Source organism: Ambystoma mexicanum, chromosome 8, assembly GCF_040938575.1.
Source record: "Ambystoma mexicanum isolate Mex_15411 chromosome 8, UKY_AmexF1_1, whole genome shotgun sequence".
Taxonomy (NCBI): Eukaryota; Metazoa; Chordata; class Amphibia; order Caudata; family Ambystomatidae; genus Ambystoma; species Ambystoma mexicanum.
The window spans coordinates 1,038,958,611-1,038,974,893 of NC_090929.1; the positions used below are offsets into that span (position 1 = coordinate 1,038,958,611).

The 16,283-nt window shown below is 49.0% G+C and overlaps 1 protein-coding gene across 12 annotated transcripts in view; it reads right to left on the reverse strand.

The window, feature by feature from the left end:
* KCNMA1 (potassium calcium-activated channel subfamily M alpha 1) overlaps window positions 1–16,283 on the reverse strand; it is a 1,925,602-nt gene that overhangs the window by 1,467,809 nt on the left and 441,510 nt on the right. The gene's annotated exons all lie outside the window — the stretch shown is intronic.

The window sequence follows — 16,283 nt, forward strand, 5'->3', positions numbered from 1 at the left end:
CCCAAGAGGACTATGGCCTTCGTTGAGCCAGGTTTCCTCAAAAAGCCAAAGATGACCATCTCCTAACTGTGCCTGTTTTAGCTTTATTATTGGGTTCACTCTTGGAGTGCAACACTATGCCCCATGGCCCCTCACCCCCAACCAAACACTATGCCCCAGGGCCCCCTTACCCCCAACCAAACACTATGCCCCATGTCCCTCACCCCCAACCAAACACTATGCCCCATGGCCCCCTTACACCCAACCAAACACAATGCCCCATGTCCCTCACCCCCAACCAAACACTATGCCCCATGGCCCCCTTACACCCAAACCAAACACAATGCCCCATGGCCCCCTCACCCCCAACCAAACACTATGCCCCATGTCCCTCACCCCCAACCAAACACTATGCCCCATGGCCCCCTCACCCCCAACCAAACACTATACCCCATGTCCCCCTCACCCCCAACCAAACACTATGCCCCATGTCCCTCACCCCCAACCAAACACTATGCCCCATGTCCCTCACCCCCAACCAAACACTATGCCCCATGTCCCCCTCACCCCCAACCAAACACTATGCCCCATGTCCCTAACCTTTAACCAAACATGCCCCATGGCCTCCTCACCCCCAACCAAACCCCCCACCCCATGGCCCCCTCACCCCCAACCAAACCCCCACCCCCCAACTCAGCACACACACTCAAGCATGCACCCATACAGACCTGAACCCCCCAACTCAGCACACACACTCAAGCATGCACCCATACAGACCCGAACCCCCCACCCCCCAACTCAGCACACACACAAACATGCACCCATACAGACCCGAACCCCCCACGCCCCCAACTCCAAACCCCCCACCCCCCAACTCAGCACACACACTCAAGAATTGCACCCATACAGACCCGAACCCCCCACCCTCCAACTCAGCACACACACTCAAGCCTGCACCCATACAGACCCGAACCCCCACCCCCCAACTCAGCACACACACAAACATGCACCCATAAAGACCCGCACCTCCCACCCCCCCAAATCAGCACACTCTCAAACAAGCACCCATACAGACCCGAACCCCCACCCCCCAACTCAGCACACACACAAACATGCACTCATAAAGACCCGAGCCCCCCACCCCCCCAACTCCAAACCCCCCACCCCCCAACTCAGCACACACACTCTCAAGCATGCACCCATACAGACCCGAACCCCACCCCCCAACTCAGCACACAAAAAACATTCAAAACAAAACATTCATACACATCCGACACCCCCCCGCCACCCCCGCATCTCAACATACACACAAAATACATTCAAACACAAACATTCATACACATCTGACACCCCCCCACCCCCGCATCTCAACATACACACAAAATACATTCAAATACAAACATTCATACACATCCGACACCCCCCCGCCACCCCCGCATCTCAACATACACACAAAATACATTCAAATACAAACATTCAAACACATCCGACACACCCCCGCCAACCCCGCATCTCAACAAACACACAAAATACATTCAAATACAAACATTCATACACATCCGACACCCCCCGACCCCCACATCTCAACATACACACACAAACATAAAGCAAAACAAACCCGACACACAAACACAAACAGAGCATTTACCGGAGACGTGCTGGAAAGCAGGTAAGCGGCAGGTAAGCTGGAACGCTGGAATCGTACTACGGCTGGCGTGGTCCAAGGCTGAAATACCTTCCGGCATCAAGCCTTATGGACCACGCAAGCCGTAGTTCTGGCCCTCCATTGGTGCAGCACACACGCATTACGTGGCTCGTAGGAGCGACGTGATGCGTGTGTGTGCTGAGCCAATGAGGGCCAGTGTTTTGTCCGGCCCGGAAGACAACAAAGACTTTCCTAATGGAGGGTGACCTCCATTAGGAAAGTCTTTGTGCCTCGCGGTCCGGACAAAAGAGCATGGCGGGCCGCAACTGGCCCGCGGGCCGTATGTTGTGCACCCATGGTCTAGGACATCCATCGGTATTTTGTGAGGTGCTTCTTGTAGTCTGGCGAGTTCAGCTGTATTGTGTGAGGTGATTCTCATGGTCTGGGACATTCAGCAGTATTGCGTGATGTGCTTCTCATAGTCTGATGAATTCAGCAGTATTGTGTGAGGTGATTCTCATGGTTTGGGACATTCAGCAGTATTGTGTGATGTGCTTCTCATAGTCTGGCGAATTCAGCAGTATTCGGTGAGGTTATTCACATGATCTGGACATTCAGCAGTATTGCGTGATGTGCTTCTCATAGTTTGGAGAATTCAGCAGTATTGGGTCAGGTGATTCACATGATCTGGAACATTCAGCAGTATTGTGTGATGTGTTTCTCATAGTCTGGTGAATTCAGCAGTATTGTGTGAGGAGATTCTCATGGTCTGGGCTATAGATGTGCTTCTCATAGTCTGGCGAAGTGAGCAGTATTGTGTGAGCTGATTCTCATGGTTTGGGACATTCACCAGTATTGCGTGATGTGCTTCTCATAGTCTGGGGAATTCAGCAGTACAGTGTGACTAACTTCCCATGGCTGTGGACATTTAGCAGTACTGTGTGATGTGCTTCTCATTGCCTGGGACATTCAGCACTACTGGGTGAGGTGCTTCTCATAGTCTATGGAATTCAGCAGTACTCTGTGTAGTGCTTCTCGTGGTCTGGGAAATTCAGCAGTACTGTGTTAGGTGCTTCCCATGGGCTGGAGAATTCAGCAGTACAGTGTGAGGTGCATCTCATGGTCCAGGACATTCAGCAGAACTGTGTGATGGGCTTCTTATAGTATGGGGAATTCAGCAGTACTGTGTGCGGTGCATCTCATAGTCTGGGGACTTGAGCAGCACTGTCTGAGATGTTTCTTTTTGTCTGGGGAATTCAGCAGTGCTGCGTGTGGTGCTTCTCATGGTCTGAGACATTCAGCAGTACTGTTTGAGGTGTTTCTCATAGTCCGAGGAATTCAGCAGTACTGTGTGGGGTGCATATAGTAGTCTGGGGAATCAAGCAGTACTGTGTGTGGTGTTTCTCATAGTCAGGGGAATTCAGCAGTAGAGTGTTAGGTACTTCTCATGGTCCGAGACATTCAGGAGAAGAGTGTGAGGTGCTTCTTGTAGTCTGGGGAGATCAGCAGTACTGTGTGAAGTGCTTCTCATGGTCTGGGACATTCAACAGTACTGTGTGAGGCGCTTCCCGTAGTCTGGGGAATTCAGCAGTACTGTGTGAGGTGCTTCTCGTAGTCTGGGGTATTCAGCAGTACTGTGTGAGGTGCTTCTCGTAGTCTGGAGAATTCAGCAGTACTGTGTGAGGTGCGTCTCGTAGCCTGGGGTATTCAGCAGTACTGTGTGAGGTGCTTTAGGTAGTTTGGGGAAATGTGTAGTACTATGTGAGGTGCGTCTCGTAGTTTGGGGAATTAAGCAGGTCTGTGTTAGGTGCTTCTTGTAGTCTGGGGAATTCAGCAGTACTGTGTGAGGTGCTTTAGGTAGTTTGGGGAATTGCACAGTACTGTGTGAGGTGCTTCTCGTAGTCTGGGGAATTCTGCAATACTGTGTGAGGTGCATCTCGTAGTCTGGGGAATTCAGCAGTACTGTGTGAGGTGCTTCTCGTACTCTGGGGTATTCAGCAGTACTGTGTGAGGTGCGTCTCGTAGTCTGGGGTATTCAGCAGTACTGTGTGAGGTGCTTCTCGTAGTCTGGGGAATTCAGCAGTACTGTGTGAGGTGCTTCTTATTGTATGGGGAATTCAGCAGTACTGTGTGAGGTGCGTCTTGTAGTCTGGGGAATTCAGCAGTATTGTGTGAGGTGCTTTAGGTAGTTTGGGGAAATCAGCATTACTGTGTGAGGTGCTTTAGGTAGTTTGGGGAATTGCGCAGTACTGTGTGAGGTGCTTCTCGTAGACTGGGGAATTCAGCAATACCGTGTGAGGTGCGTCGCGTAGTCTGGGGAATTCAGCAGTACTGTGTGAGGTGCTTCTCGTAGTTTGGGGCATTCAGCAGTACTGTGTGAGGTGCTTCTCATTGTCTGGGGAATTCAGCAGTACTGTGTGAGGTGCTTCTAGTAGTCTGGGGAATTCAGCAGTACTGTGTGAGGTGCGTCTCGTAGTCTGGGGTATTCAGCAGTACTGTGTGAGATGCTTCTCGTAGTCTGGGGAATTCAGCAGTACTGTGTGAGGTGCTTCTCGTAGTCTGGGGTATTCAGCAGTACTATGTGAGGTGCGTCTCGTAGTCTGGGGTATTCAGCAGTACTGTGTGAGGTGCGTCTTGTAGTCTGGGGAATTCAGCAGTACTGTGTGAGGTGCTTCTCATTGTTTGGGGAATTCAGCAGTACTGTGTGAGGTGCTTCTCATTGTCTGGGGTATTCAGCAGTACTGTGTGAGGTGCGTCTAGTAGTCTGGGGAATTCAGCAGTACTGTGTGAGGTGCGTCTCGTAGTCTGGGGAATTCAGCAGTACTGTGTGAGGTGCTTCTCATTGTCTGGGGAATTCAGCAGTATTTGAAGAGGTGTTGCTCACAGGATTGAAAATTCTGTAGTACTGGGTGATGTACTACTTACACGCTGGGGGTTCCAGCAGTACTGTGTGAGGTGCTTCTCGTAGTCTGGGGAATTCAGCAGTACTGTGTGTGGTGCTTCTCGTAGTCTGGGGAATTCAGCAGTACTGTGTGAGGTGCTTCTCATTGTCTGGGGAATTCAGCAGTATTTGAAGAGGTGTTGCTCACAGGATGGAAAATTCTGTAGTACTGGGTGATGTACTACTTTCACGCTGGGGGTTCCAGCAGCACTGTGTGAGGTGCTTCTCGTAGTCTGGGGAATTCAGCAGTACTGTGTGAGGTGCTTCTCGTAGTCTGGGGAATTCAGCAGTACTGTGTGAGGTGCTTCTCGTAGTCTGGGGAATTCAGCAGTACTGTGTGAGGTGCTTCTCGTAGTCTGGGGTATTCAGCAGTACTGTGTGAGGTGCTTCTCGTAGTCTGGGGAATTCAGCAGTACTGTGTGAGGTGCGTCTCGTAGTCTGGGGTATTCAGCAGTACTGTGTGAGGTACTTCTCACTGTCAGGGAAATTCAGCAGTACTGTGTGAGGTACTTCTCATTGTCTGGGGAATTCAGCAGTACTGTGTGAAGTGCTTCTCATTGTCTGGGGAATTCAGCAGTACTGTGTGAGGTACTTCTCATTGTCGCGGAAATTCAGCAGTATTTGAAGAGGTGTTGCTCACAGGATGGAAAATTCTGTAGCACTGGGTGATGTACTACTTACACGCTGGGGGTTCCAGCAGCACTGTGTGAGGTGCTTCTCGTAGTCTGGGGAATTCAGCAGTACTGTGTGAGGTGCGTCTCGTAGTCTGGGGTATTCAGCAGTACTGTGTGAGGTACTTCTCACTGTCAGGGAAATTCAGCAGTACTGTGTGAGGTACTTCTCATTGTCTGGGGAATTCAGCAGTACTGTGTGAAGTGCTTCTCATTGTCTGGGGAATTCAGCAGTACTGTGTGAGGTACTTCTCATTGTCGCGGAAATTCAGCAGTATTTGAAGAGGTGTTGCTCACAGGATGGAAAATTCTGTAGCACTGGGTGATGTACTACTTACACGCTGGGGGTTCCAGCAGTATAGCGTGAGCTGCTTGTCACAATGGAATACATTATCGTGTTAATATTCACACCATGGCGTGCACAGGTTTTGCTGAAACTATCGGCATTGTCACAAAGGCAGACTTCCCTATCACAGTGCCCTCCGTCCAGGGGTGGACTGGGAACTAAAAGAGGCCCTGGAAATAATTACTGTGGACCAGAAGAGGCCCTGGAAATAATGTTCAAAGTGGCCCCATATGACACATTTTCAGCAAGCCCAATCCTTTTCCTATGGGAAAATTTGGAAATACCACACAAAAGAGGCCCAGGGTGCAGAGGCCCACCGGGATATCTCCAGACTTCCCTATAGGCCAGTCCACCCCTGCCTCCGTCGCTAGGCAGTTGCCACGGCCAGCGTCAATATTCCAACTATCAGTGTAATGCCTTCCGATACTGGCACAGTAAGACCTGTACCTGACATCATGCCACCCATCACTGCCACAATGCCACCGGGCACTGCCACTGCCCCACGTGTCACTGACACAATCCCAGCTGCCCTGGTCGCAAAGCTACAGCTCACTGGAAGGATTATCACTTCCCCTAAGCCTCCTTGCGCCCTTCACGATTCCGCTCATTCTCTCTTCTGGCTCCTACATTTTGGAATACTCTTCCTGCTGATATCCATTCCTCCCCCTCCCTTCATATTCTCCGTCCATGTTTAAAAGCCCATCTTTTGGCTTCTCTCTCCCCCACTTAATCCTTCCCACTTTATTTTGTATCTACCTCCTGCCATCAACTCAGCTTTTTGTTAATTCATTGTGTACATGGCTTTGGCGAAAGCGCTTTATGTATTTCAATAAACTACAAACAACCAGCGCTAGCGCAGTGCCACATGCTGCTGGCGCAATCGTATCCATCATGGTCACAATGGCACTGGCCAATTGGAATGTCTGCCACCAATCACCATCATAATGCAAAATGACGCCCAGATTCCTGAGGGTTAGGTGCGCAATACAAATGTAATAATAAATAAATAAATCAATAAATAAATAATCCCACCGGTTTCAATGCACCAATCACAATTATCATCCCACCAATCACTGGGCCTCATTACGACCCAGGCGGTAAGTTACCGCCTGGGCCGTGACTTTACCACCATGGCGTAAACTACGTTTACGCCATGGTGGTTGGCGGACTTACCGCCCCATTCCGACCTTGGCGGGGCGGTAAGTCCCCAATCCCCATTTACCCTTCCCCATTCCCATTTTTGCCCCATAGGGCATAATGGGAGTGGGGAAGGCGTTAATTACGCCACCGTAAATTACGGTGGCGTAATTAACTCCATGGTCCCTTAGCGCCATGGATTTTAACACCTGCTAAAAGCAGGTGTTAAATCCGCCATGGCGCTAAGGGACCTCGTACTCAGGCGGTAAGGGTCGGCGCTGTTTACGGCGCCGTAAACCCCTTACCGCCTGAGTTGTAATGAGGCCCACTGTCTCCTTTGCAGTTGACGCAAAGTGTTCACTACCACAATCCCACCCCTCAATAGCACAACGTCAATTGGGCTACCACACATCCGCTGCTACTACCGAGTGAGTCAGCTGGTGGTTGTCCAAGATAATTTAGATGGGGACCCACGCCTGCCCCATATTCGAGCTGAAAGGATGGGGGTGGAAGGCGTGACATGCTCTGTTACCTATATCAACCGGACGGAAGGACCACCCCTCAGTCAATGATCCAACACACGGTAAAGGTGTGGAGGGAAGCCCAAAACTGTATTGGTTGGGTCGGTAAGGTGGCCCTGGCTCAGCCACTCTGGGGTAATACCCTATTGCCAGAGGTGAATAAATTGCTGGTACTGATGGGGTGGGTGGATGCAGGCATCAAGACCATTGGCGCTGTGATGGACGGGGGGGTGTTACTCCATTTTCAGAACTGCAGCTTGCGTTTGGCTTATCAGATGCGGAGCAGTGCACACAGCTCACAAACTTCCCTGAAATCCCACAGTGCTCCCCACTGGAAAGGAACGTTCTCCTAGAACACATACCTACCGAGGCCACCTCAAGCCTATACCAAGGCATAGCAGCTTAATTGACTCCAGAGTTATCCAGTCTGAAAGCCAGATGGGAAGTGGATGCGGGACCTATCGAGCCGGAGTACCTGGTGGAGGCCCTGATGTTCACCAGGGATACTACGATTCCGTTTGGTGCAATTCAAAATTCTCCATAGGGTCTACTTCCCCCAGCTCCCCATGGTTTGATGGGGTTGTTTTGATGTACCCCAATGCCTAAGGTGTGGGGAGGAGGAGGATACATTTCTTCACATTCTTTGGGAATGTTCACAGGTCGGCACTTCTGGACGGCATGCTGTAACAGGCCATCCAAGATACCCGGCACGGTGATACCACAGGACCCTAAACTGTTACTTTTGGAGATTTGGGGTGAGAACACATACAATCGCTATGAAAAACTGTTTTTGTCTACAACGATTGCTCTGATGAAACGGAACATTGCCATAAAAAGGGGGGCCCTGGAACGTCTGCTGTGGACATTTGTGTGTCCCTGGAACGATGCTTATACATTGCACAAGGATGCCCAGAGAAGGCAGACCAAATCTCGCGGCAGTTGGAGGAGGGTGACTAGGCGCCTCGATTGGGAAAGACGTGGGAGCAGGAAATTGCCTCTTACGGTAGATGGTGGAGGCACAACGGTTGGTTGTAGAACTTTCATGGTAACTCAGACTCAATGTGACCAATTTTTTCTTTTTTGTGTTTGTTATGATATGAAACTAATAAAAAGGGTTTATTAAAAAAAAAAAAGCACAATGTCACCTACCATTACCATTATGCCCTGTGGCAATGTAATTATGGCACCTGTCTCCTTTGGAATGCTATCATTCGTTATAATGGTACCATAATTGCACTCATTATTGTGACAATTCTGCCTAACGCTTTACAATGTCACCATCCATGTCATCGGGACACTTATCACCAGCCCTACAGCAAAGGGGCCTATTGGTGACTTTAACTCCCTAAAAATAGGCAAATACTCCCAAAAAATAAAAATAGGGAGTGAAAATACTCCCAACAAAAAATAGGAAACAGACATGTAGAAGCATGTGCCCCTGCTTTCACCCACACAGCTCCATGGATATGTTTGGACAGTAGTGCACGTAGTCCCACAGGAAGAAACTGGTATTTTCACTGACTCAGAAAAAGTAAACATGTATCTTTTTGATGTGTATGAATAATTAGGCGCAAAGACATAAAGTATACAGAAATATTTCAGTTTTCCAGTTTAAAACATTGTTATTCACATGTAAAATACTCCCATAGCTAATTAGACTTAGTTTGACTCCCTAAAAAATCATTTTACTCACAACATTAGAAAATAGGAAGTAAAATACTCCCACCTCCAAATCGTATCTGGAGCACTGCTTGTCACTGTCACATTACTTTCAATACAATACTGCTTTATTAGCAGGACTCATGAGATGCAAGCATTGCCAAAGCCTGCAGATGAACAATCGCATAACACCAACCGTTGACTGTGACCTCGGGTTTCTGGTGGTGTTGCAAGTTTCCGGGTGTTCTTCTGGGCTTCCTGATGTCTCTGGGGTTTCTCCCACCAGGATTTAACTTGGAGGCGCATCTTCTAGCCACACAAATCCACTGATCTGACATTGTCACAGAATCATATGCTTGCCTTCTCTCAAGAGTCAGCAGGTCTCATTTTCTACCAGCCCTAGGCCACACTGAGTTCGTGGCATCAAAGCGCTTTGGATTGGGTCTCGATCCACTTTTCAAGACTGCCTTGACGGACACTGTCAATTTCTAGACTGTGACGGACACTGTCAATTTCTAGACTGTGGTCACCGGCCCGTATATAGTCATTACTTATCTGTGCTTCAGGTTTTTCATTCTCTCAGGGTAGTCTGCTAGGCTGTATCTTCTGTGTTCTACCCTTCACTGTTACAATGCCAGCTGTCACTCTCATAAGGGCAACCTTCTCTGTCTGATAACACAGCGAGTAGAACGCTCCCTTTGACATCCAGGCAGAGCCTGCCGACACAGGTTCGAATCCCGGCAGGGCCAAACTCAACCTGTCATCTTTCCAAGGTCCATAAATGAGCACCACACACTGTGGGTAATAATAAGGAGCGCTCAGATGCCTGAGGGGTCGTAGCACTATATAAATGCAAATTATTATTATGATGCCAGCTGTCACTCCGATAATGGCAATTTTATTTGTCAGAATGTCACTTATCACCAGTATAAATGACCTTTCAGTGTGTCATGAGGAAACAATGTTTCTGCAGAGCATGCTAACTTTGTTCACAACAGATGCAGGATGAATGTAGCACTCACTCCTTGGAGAGCACTGTGGGCCGTTACCAGCCATGTATGCCCACTGGCTCGGGCATGATAGCTATTCACACCCCGGTGTTTGCCAGGGTTGCAAATAGATTATTTTCTTTACTCGGGAGATGGGCTCTGTAGCCAATCTCCCAAGACAGAAAAAAGATGGACGCGTCCATAGGAAAATGAGTTAGTCCCTTTTCCATTTCCATGGCAGCTGCGGGCGGGAGTTGCTCCGGGACCAGAGCACGAAGCTCCAGTCCAGCAATGCCACTTGTCACTGCCACACTGTCTCACTGTAACCTGCCACCAGCACGATACCATCTGCCACACATACAATGCCATCTATTGAAAGGTTACCTGTGACAATATCACCAGCTGCGATCCAATATAACGTGTCAAAGATGCCCCCTGCCACAGTGAGGCTGCCATCTGCCTCTGTCATGATGCCACTGACACCCTGGACTATGGGCATATCACTTGTAACTATGAAACCACAACCTATCTCTCTCACCATGCCACTTGTCGCTGTCAAAACACTACATGCTACTGTCACTATAGCACATGTTATGTTATGTTATTTTGCATTTATATAGCGCCTTATGCATCATTGGTATGATCTCAAGGCGCTGGTAGGTTGAACGCCCTCGGGAACTGGAGTTCAAGTCAGTTGAGAGAGAGAGAGTCGTAAAGTGCGTGGGCGCACCAGGTATGTGTGCAGCCGGTGTGCTTGTTGCATGATAGCTGCTTCTTAGCGGTAGGTGTGGTGCTGAGGAGATCAGTTGAATGTATTCAGTCTGGAGGGTTGACACCCAGACTGAGTTCTGGCTGCGTTAGGCCTGAGGAGACGCCTAAGCTAGCCGGTGTGTGCTAGCTAGCTGTGTTTTATTAGGATGATGGGTCATGTTAGTATGAGAACAGTTTTACCTTCTTCTTCTTCTTCTTAATTATCGAAAGCGTGGGCGGACCCATGCAGGCGCTTCCCCATCCTATAGGATGATGTGCACCGTACCCACTAATTATTATTTGGCTCCATTTAAGCTCACAACTCCTCCCACCTCCCCGTCTGCCTCACAAAATCCAACATCACACTATTCCTTCTCCTGCCTCCCTTCCCATCACCTCCCAGTAAAATCCTCTCATTCAGCTCAGCCACACCCAACGCAGCCAACCGAACCCTCATCAATTCTCTCTCCGTAACATGTCTTTCACATCTAATCAAAAAATGTCCCACCGTTTCAGGCACCCCACACACCATACAGTCCCTTGATTCACGCTTCCCTATTCGAAATAGACAGTCATTCAGCCCCACATGACCTATCCTCAGCCGATAAACAGCTTTACCGAATGTGTCATAGTACTGCTGTGTTCTAGTTGAATGGTGGTGTATAGGAGAGAGTATGCGTAGTAGTGTGATATTGTGGTATTCAGTGAAGTGTATGCAATTAGGCACAATCTACCTACTAAATTTAACTTTTAACACAGTGACGCTATCAGGGCACATTCAGTGTTGTTGGTGATACTATCTTAATTCAACTCTAATACAGTGACTCCAATAGGGGATGCTTCTAGGTTGAACTTTAACACAGTGACGCTAATAGGGCACACTTCTAAGTTCACCTTTAACAAAGTGTCGCTATTAGGTACACTTTCTAGATTCAACTTTAAGATAATGACGCTATTAGGGCACAGACATTGATGTTGGGAATATCTTCTAGAATTAACATTGAGACAGTGACACTAATTAGGGTACGCTTTCTAAGTTCGACTTTAACACAGCAACGTTATTCGGGCATGCTTTCTAAGTTCAACTTTAACACAGCAACGCTATTAGTGCACAGTTTCTAAGTTCAACTTCAACACAGCGACGCTATTCGGGCACACTTTTAGATTCAACATTAACACAGTGACGATTTTAAGGCACACTTATTAGATTCAATTTTAACATGGTGACGCTATTGGGGCACACTCTCTAGATTCAATATTAACACAGCAACGCTATTAGGGCACACCTTGCAAGTTCAGCTCTAATACAGTGACGCTATTAGGGCGGGCACACTCTCTAGGTTAAACATTAACACAGCAACGCAATTAGGGCACACTTTTAGATTCAGCTTTCACATGGTGACACTTTCTTGATTCAACTTTAACACACTGATGTCATTGGGCACACTCAATGATGTTGGGAATACCGTCTAGCTTCCATATTAGCACAGTGACGCTATTAGGGCACACTTTCTAGATTCAGATTTAACATGGGCCTCATTACACGGTAGGCGGTAAGGGTTTACCGGTACCAGTATTTTAACGGTACCGGTAAACCCTTACCGCCTTACTACGAGGTCCCTTTGCGGGTTGGAGAATTTAACGCCTGCTTTTTGCAGGCGTTAAAATCCAACCCGCAAAGGGACCAGGGAGCTAATTACGGTACCGCAATTTGCGGTGCCGTAATTAGCACCTTCCCCATTCCCATTATGCCCTATGGGGCAAAAATGGGAATGGGGAAGGGCAATGGGGGAAGGGGGAATTACCGCCCCACCAACCTTGGAATAGGGCGGTAATTCCCCTTTCCACCAAGGCGGTGCCAGTATTTTACCGGCATGGACCAAGGTGCTTATAGCACCTTGGTCCACTGCCGTCTGTGTAATGAGGACATTGACGCTATTGGGCACCTGCTATTTATAACACAGTTACAATGCCATCAATCACTGCCTTAGTGCCACCAACCACTAGCACATGCCATCTGTCATGGTGTCACAGTATCACCCTTCACCATCACAATGCCACCTATTTCAAAGCACCCATCTCTATCACAAAATCATCTGTCAAGAGCCTACCCTGCACAATCACAGTGCCAACTGTTGGAATGCACTGTCATTCCACTACCTATCAAGTCACAATGCCACCTGTCACAAGCCCAGTGCCAAGCACCACAAGGCAAGCTGTCACTGCAGCACAAGAATCTGTTATTATCACAATGACACCGGTCATTGGTAGGGTGCAGCCCACAGGCACAACTCGACACATGTCTATCACAATGCCACCCGCCACAGCCACACGACTCCCCGAAACTGAGGATGTCAGTGTCTCCTTCCTTCACTCATTAGTGCGAAAAGATGAGCAGATGGTGCAGGCCAATGGCTCAACCCACAGGGGGTCCAAGCCATGCGGCTAGCACCCTCAGATCCCCTAATGAGCCCAGAAGTGTAGGAAGCACTCTGAGCACCCTAGCATTGGCATCACACATGCGTGCGTGGACTTGGGCATTTTAGATGGCTCCAATCCTTCACACTGTTACATTGGAGAACTGAGGAACCCCACTATACCAGCAGTCAGTTCGCCAGTGCTGAGCACGCTCAGAGCCCCGGCAGCCAATCAGAGCACTCTCCAGGAGAGAAATGGTAAAACGGTGCAAAGAGGCCCTTTCAGAATGCATTAATGAGCTGCATACCAGCAGCGCCTCTGCATACATAATCTGCTCCACAGGTGGGGATAAGCCCCTCTGTGCCTGCGGCATGAATTATGAAATAAAAGCAAACTCCCGCCAGGAACAGGGGAGCAAATGGAGTGCGCTCTGTGAATGTCACAAAGAAAACATGCCCTGGATTTGCACGTGCGGTGGACCGTGGGGCGCCGGATGCAGCAGCAATGGTTAGAGGTTAAAACAAGCAGAAGAGCAACCAAGCGCCATATAACAGACAATGGGCCTCATTACGAGTAGGGCGGTAAGGGATACCGGGCACCGTTAAGGAGACCGGTGCCGGTAATCCCTTACCGCCCTACTACAAGTTCCCTTAGCGGGTCCCTCCTTCAACGCCTGGTCTGACCTGGCTTATGGATGGGACCGGTTAAGGGACTTCAGAGCTAATAACGGTGCTGCAAATTGCGGTACCATTATTAGCTACTTCCCCATTCCCATTGAGCCCTATGGGGGCTGAAATGGGAATGGGGAACGGTTTTTTCAATGGGGACTTACCGGTCCCGCAAAGGTCGGACTACAACGGTAAGTCCCCATTGAACGAGACCGGTGCCGGTACCGTTATTGGAGGCAGTCATGGCGCAAATAGCGCCATGACTACCTCCAATCTCGGAATGAGGCCCACTGTGCACTGGTGCATACGCAGTTTGCACTGTAGGCAAAGTCCTGTGCAAAAATATATTTTCAATGTATTTTTGCTCAGGAGCAAAAACTAGGACTAGGGCAAACACTGTCCTGGTGCTAAAATGCAGTGACATAATATGTTACACTAGTGCTGATTGCACCGGTGCACAGATTCTGTAACTGTAAAACCATAAGAACAATTCTAAGGGTGAGGAGAAAACATAAGCAACTCCACCACTGTGTAGCCCGCCCAGCAGCTCCCATCAAGGCTGTGGAAATACAGCTGAACGGGGATGACTTGTCAGGGCGGAGAAGAGTGATTTGGTAGCCCTGATAGGAAACAGGTGGGTAATGTTACAGTAGTTTCAGTAGTGTGGGTAGAGGCACCTGTGCCATCATTGCCGGGTGTTGGTGATTTCTCCATCCTAGAGTAAGAGGGAATAAATGACCTTTCAGTTTGGCATGATGAAACACATTTTTCTGCAAAGCATGCTTACCTTGATCACAACAGATGCAAGATGAATGTAGCAATCACTCCTCTGCAAGTGCTGTGGGCCTTTATCGACCATGTACGCTCCGAGGCTCGGGCGTGATAACTATTCGCACCCCAGAATTTGCCTGTGGTGCAAATAGGTTGTTTTCTTTCTTAGGGAGATGGGCTCTTTAGCCAATCTCCCGAGACAATAAAAAGATGGACACCGCCATAGGAATAGCAGTTAGTCCATTTTCCATGTCCATGGCGGCCGCTGTCCGGAGTTGCACCGGGACCGGAGCACAAAGCTCCAGTCAAGCAGGTAACTGGGAGGTAAGGGTTCTAATGTTATTGGGGGGGCGTGGAAGGGCACGGACATTGGGTGACTACAGGGTTAGGCTCCCTGTCATCTCACCACAATCAAGATGGCGACACCCGGGGAAGGACCTCGGGTGGCTGGAAAAAGTGGGCGGTACAGACTGTATTCTCATCCACTCTTCCAGTCAACTGATTGGCTGAGCACCCTTCCCCGGATGTGAATGCAGCCTTATCGTGGAGCAGGGCAGGCAGCCCTTCTTGGGACAGGTGGGCAGAAATGACAAGTGTGTATGGTGTGCTGTGATGACCAATTGGTGGATGGTAATTGCTTGTGCTGGTGGAAGGTCTTCATGTCACTGTGTCTTCCATGCATCATGGACAGCATCTTCTCAAATGATATGATATGATATGGCGTTTATAACGTGCCTGTACACACGTTTTTCTAGGCACGACAAGACAAGGAGGGGGGAAACAAAGGGAGGACAAAATAACGATCTTACTAGGCCTTGTATCATTTAGATTGCGTAAGTGTGGGGAAGAGCTGGCCCAAGAAAAGAATCTGAGCTGGGGTCCATTCCTGGGCCTATAAAACTCAATAGTCTGTCTACAATCCATGGGCTGTAGAGGAGGAACTGCCTCCTACTATTGTAAACACTTGTGTACAGGCGCGTTATAAATGCCATATCATATCATACCCTCTATTATAAAGCCTTCAAGGAATAGGTTGTCGCTTGTGCTATCAATCTATCGTAAATATGCGATGGATAGAGGCGGACATCTAGTGGTGAGCAAAGACAGTACATGGTGCTGGGAAGGCATAATTATTCAGAGGGGTGATGAGGAGTGCGGGGAGAGGGGCTGTTGGATCTTCATGCTATGTGATGGTTGTCCTGTTCCAAATCGGGGCTCTGTAGGGGAACAGTGGGTGAAGTGTACATGCTTGTAGAGATCGGAAAAGAGACTGTGGCCCTCATTACGACCTTGGCGGAGAACCATGGTGCTATTAGCACCATGGTCCATGGCGCTAAGTTGCCAACTCCGCCATGGTGGTTGGCGGACTTACCGCCCCATTCCGACCTTGGCGGGGCGGTAAGTCCCCAATCCCCATTTACCCTTCCCCATTCCCATTTTTGCCCCATAGGGCATAATGGGAGTGGGGAAGGCGTTAATTACGCCACCGTAAATTACGGTGGCGTAATTAACAACAAGGTCCCTTAGCGCCATGGATTTTAACACCTGCTAAAAGCAGGTGTTAAATCCGCCATGGCGCTACGGGAACTCGTACTCAGGCGGTAAGGGTCGGCGAAGTTTACGCCGGCGTAAACCCCTTACCGCCTGGGTCGTAATGAGGGCCTGTGTCTGTTCTGACTAGCTCTCTTCATGCCACTCAGTTTGCCGCCATGCTCTTGTTTGTGTTGAATGTTGTAGATTGAGCGTTATTGGTCTTGGAATGCGAATTTGGAACACAATAATTTAATA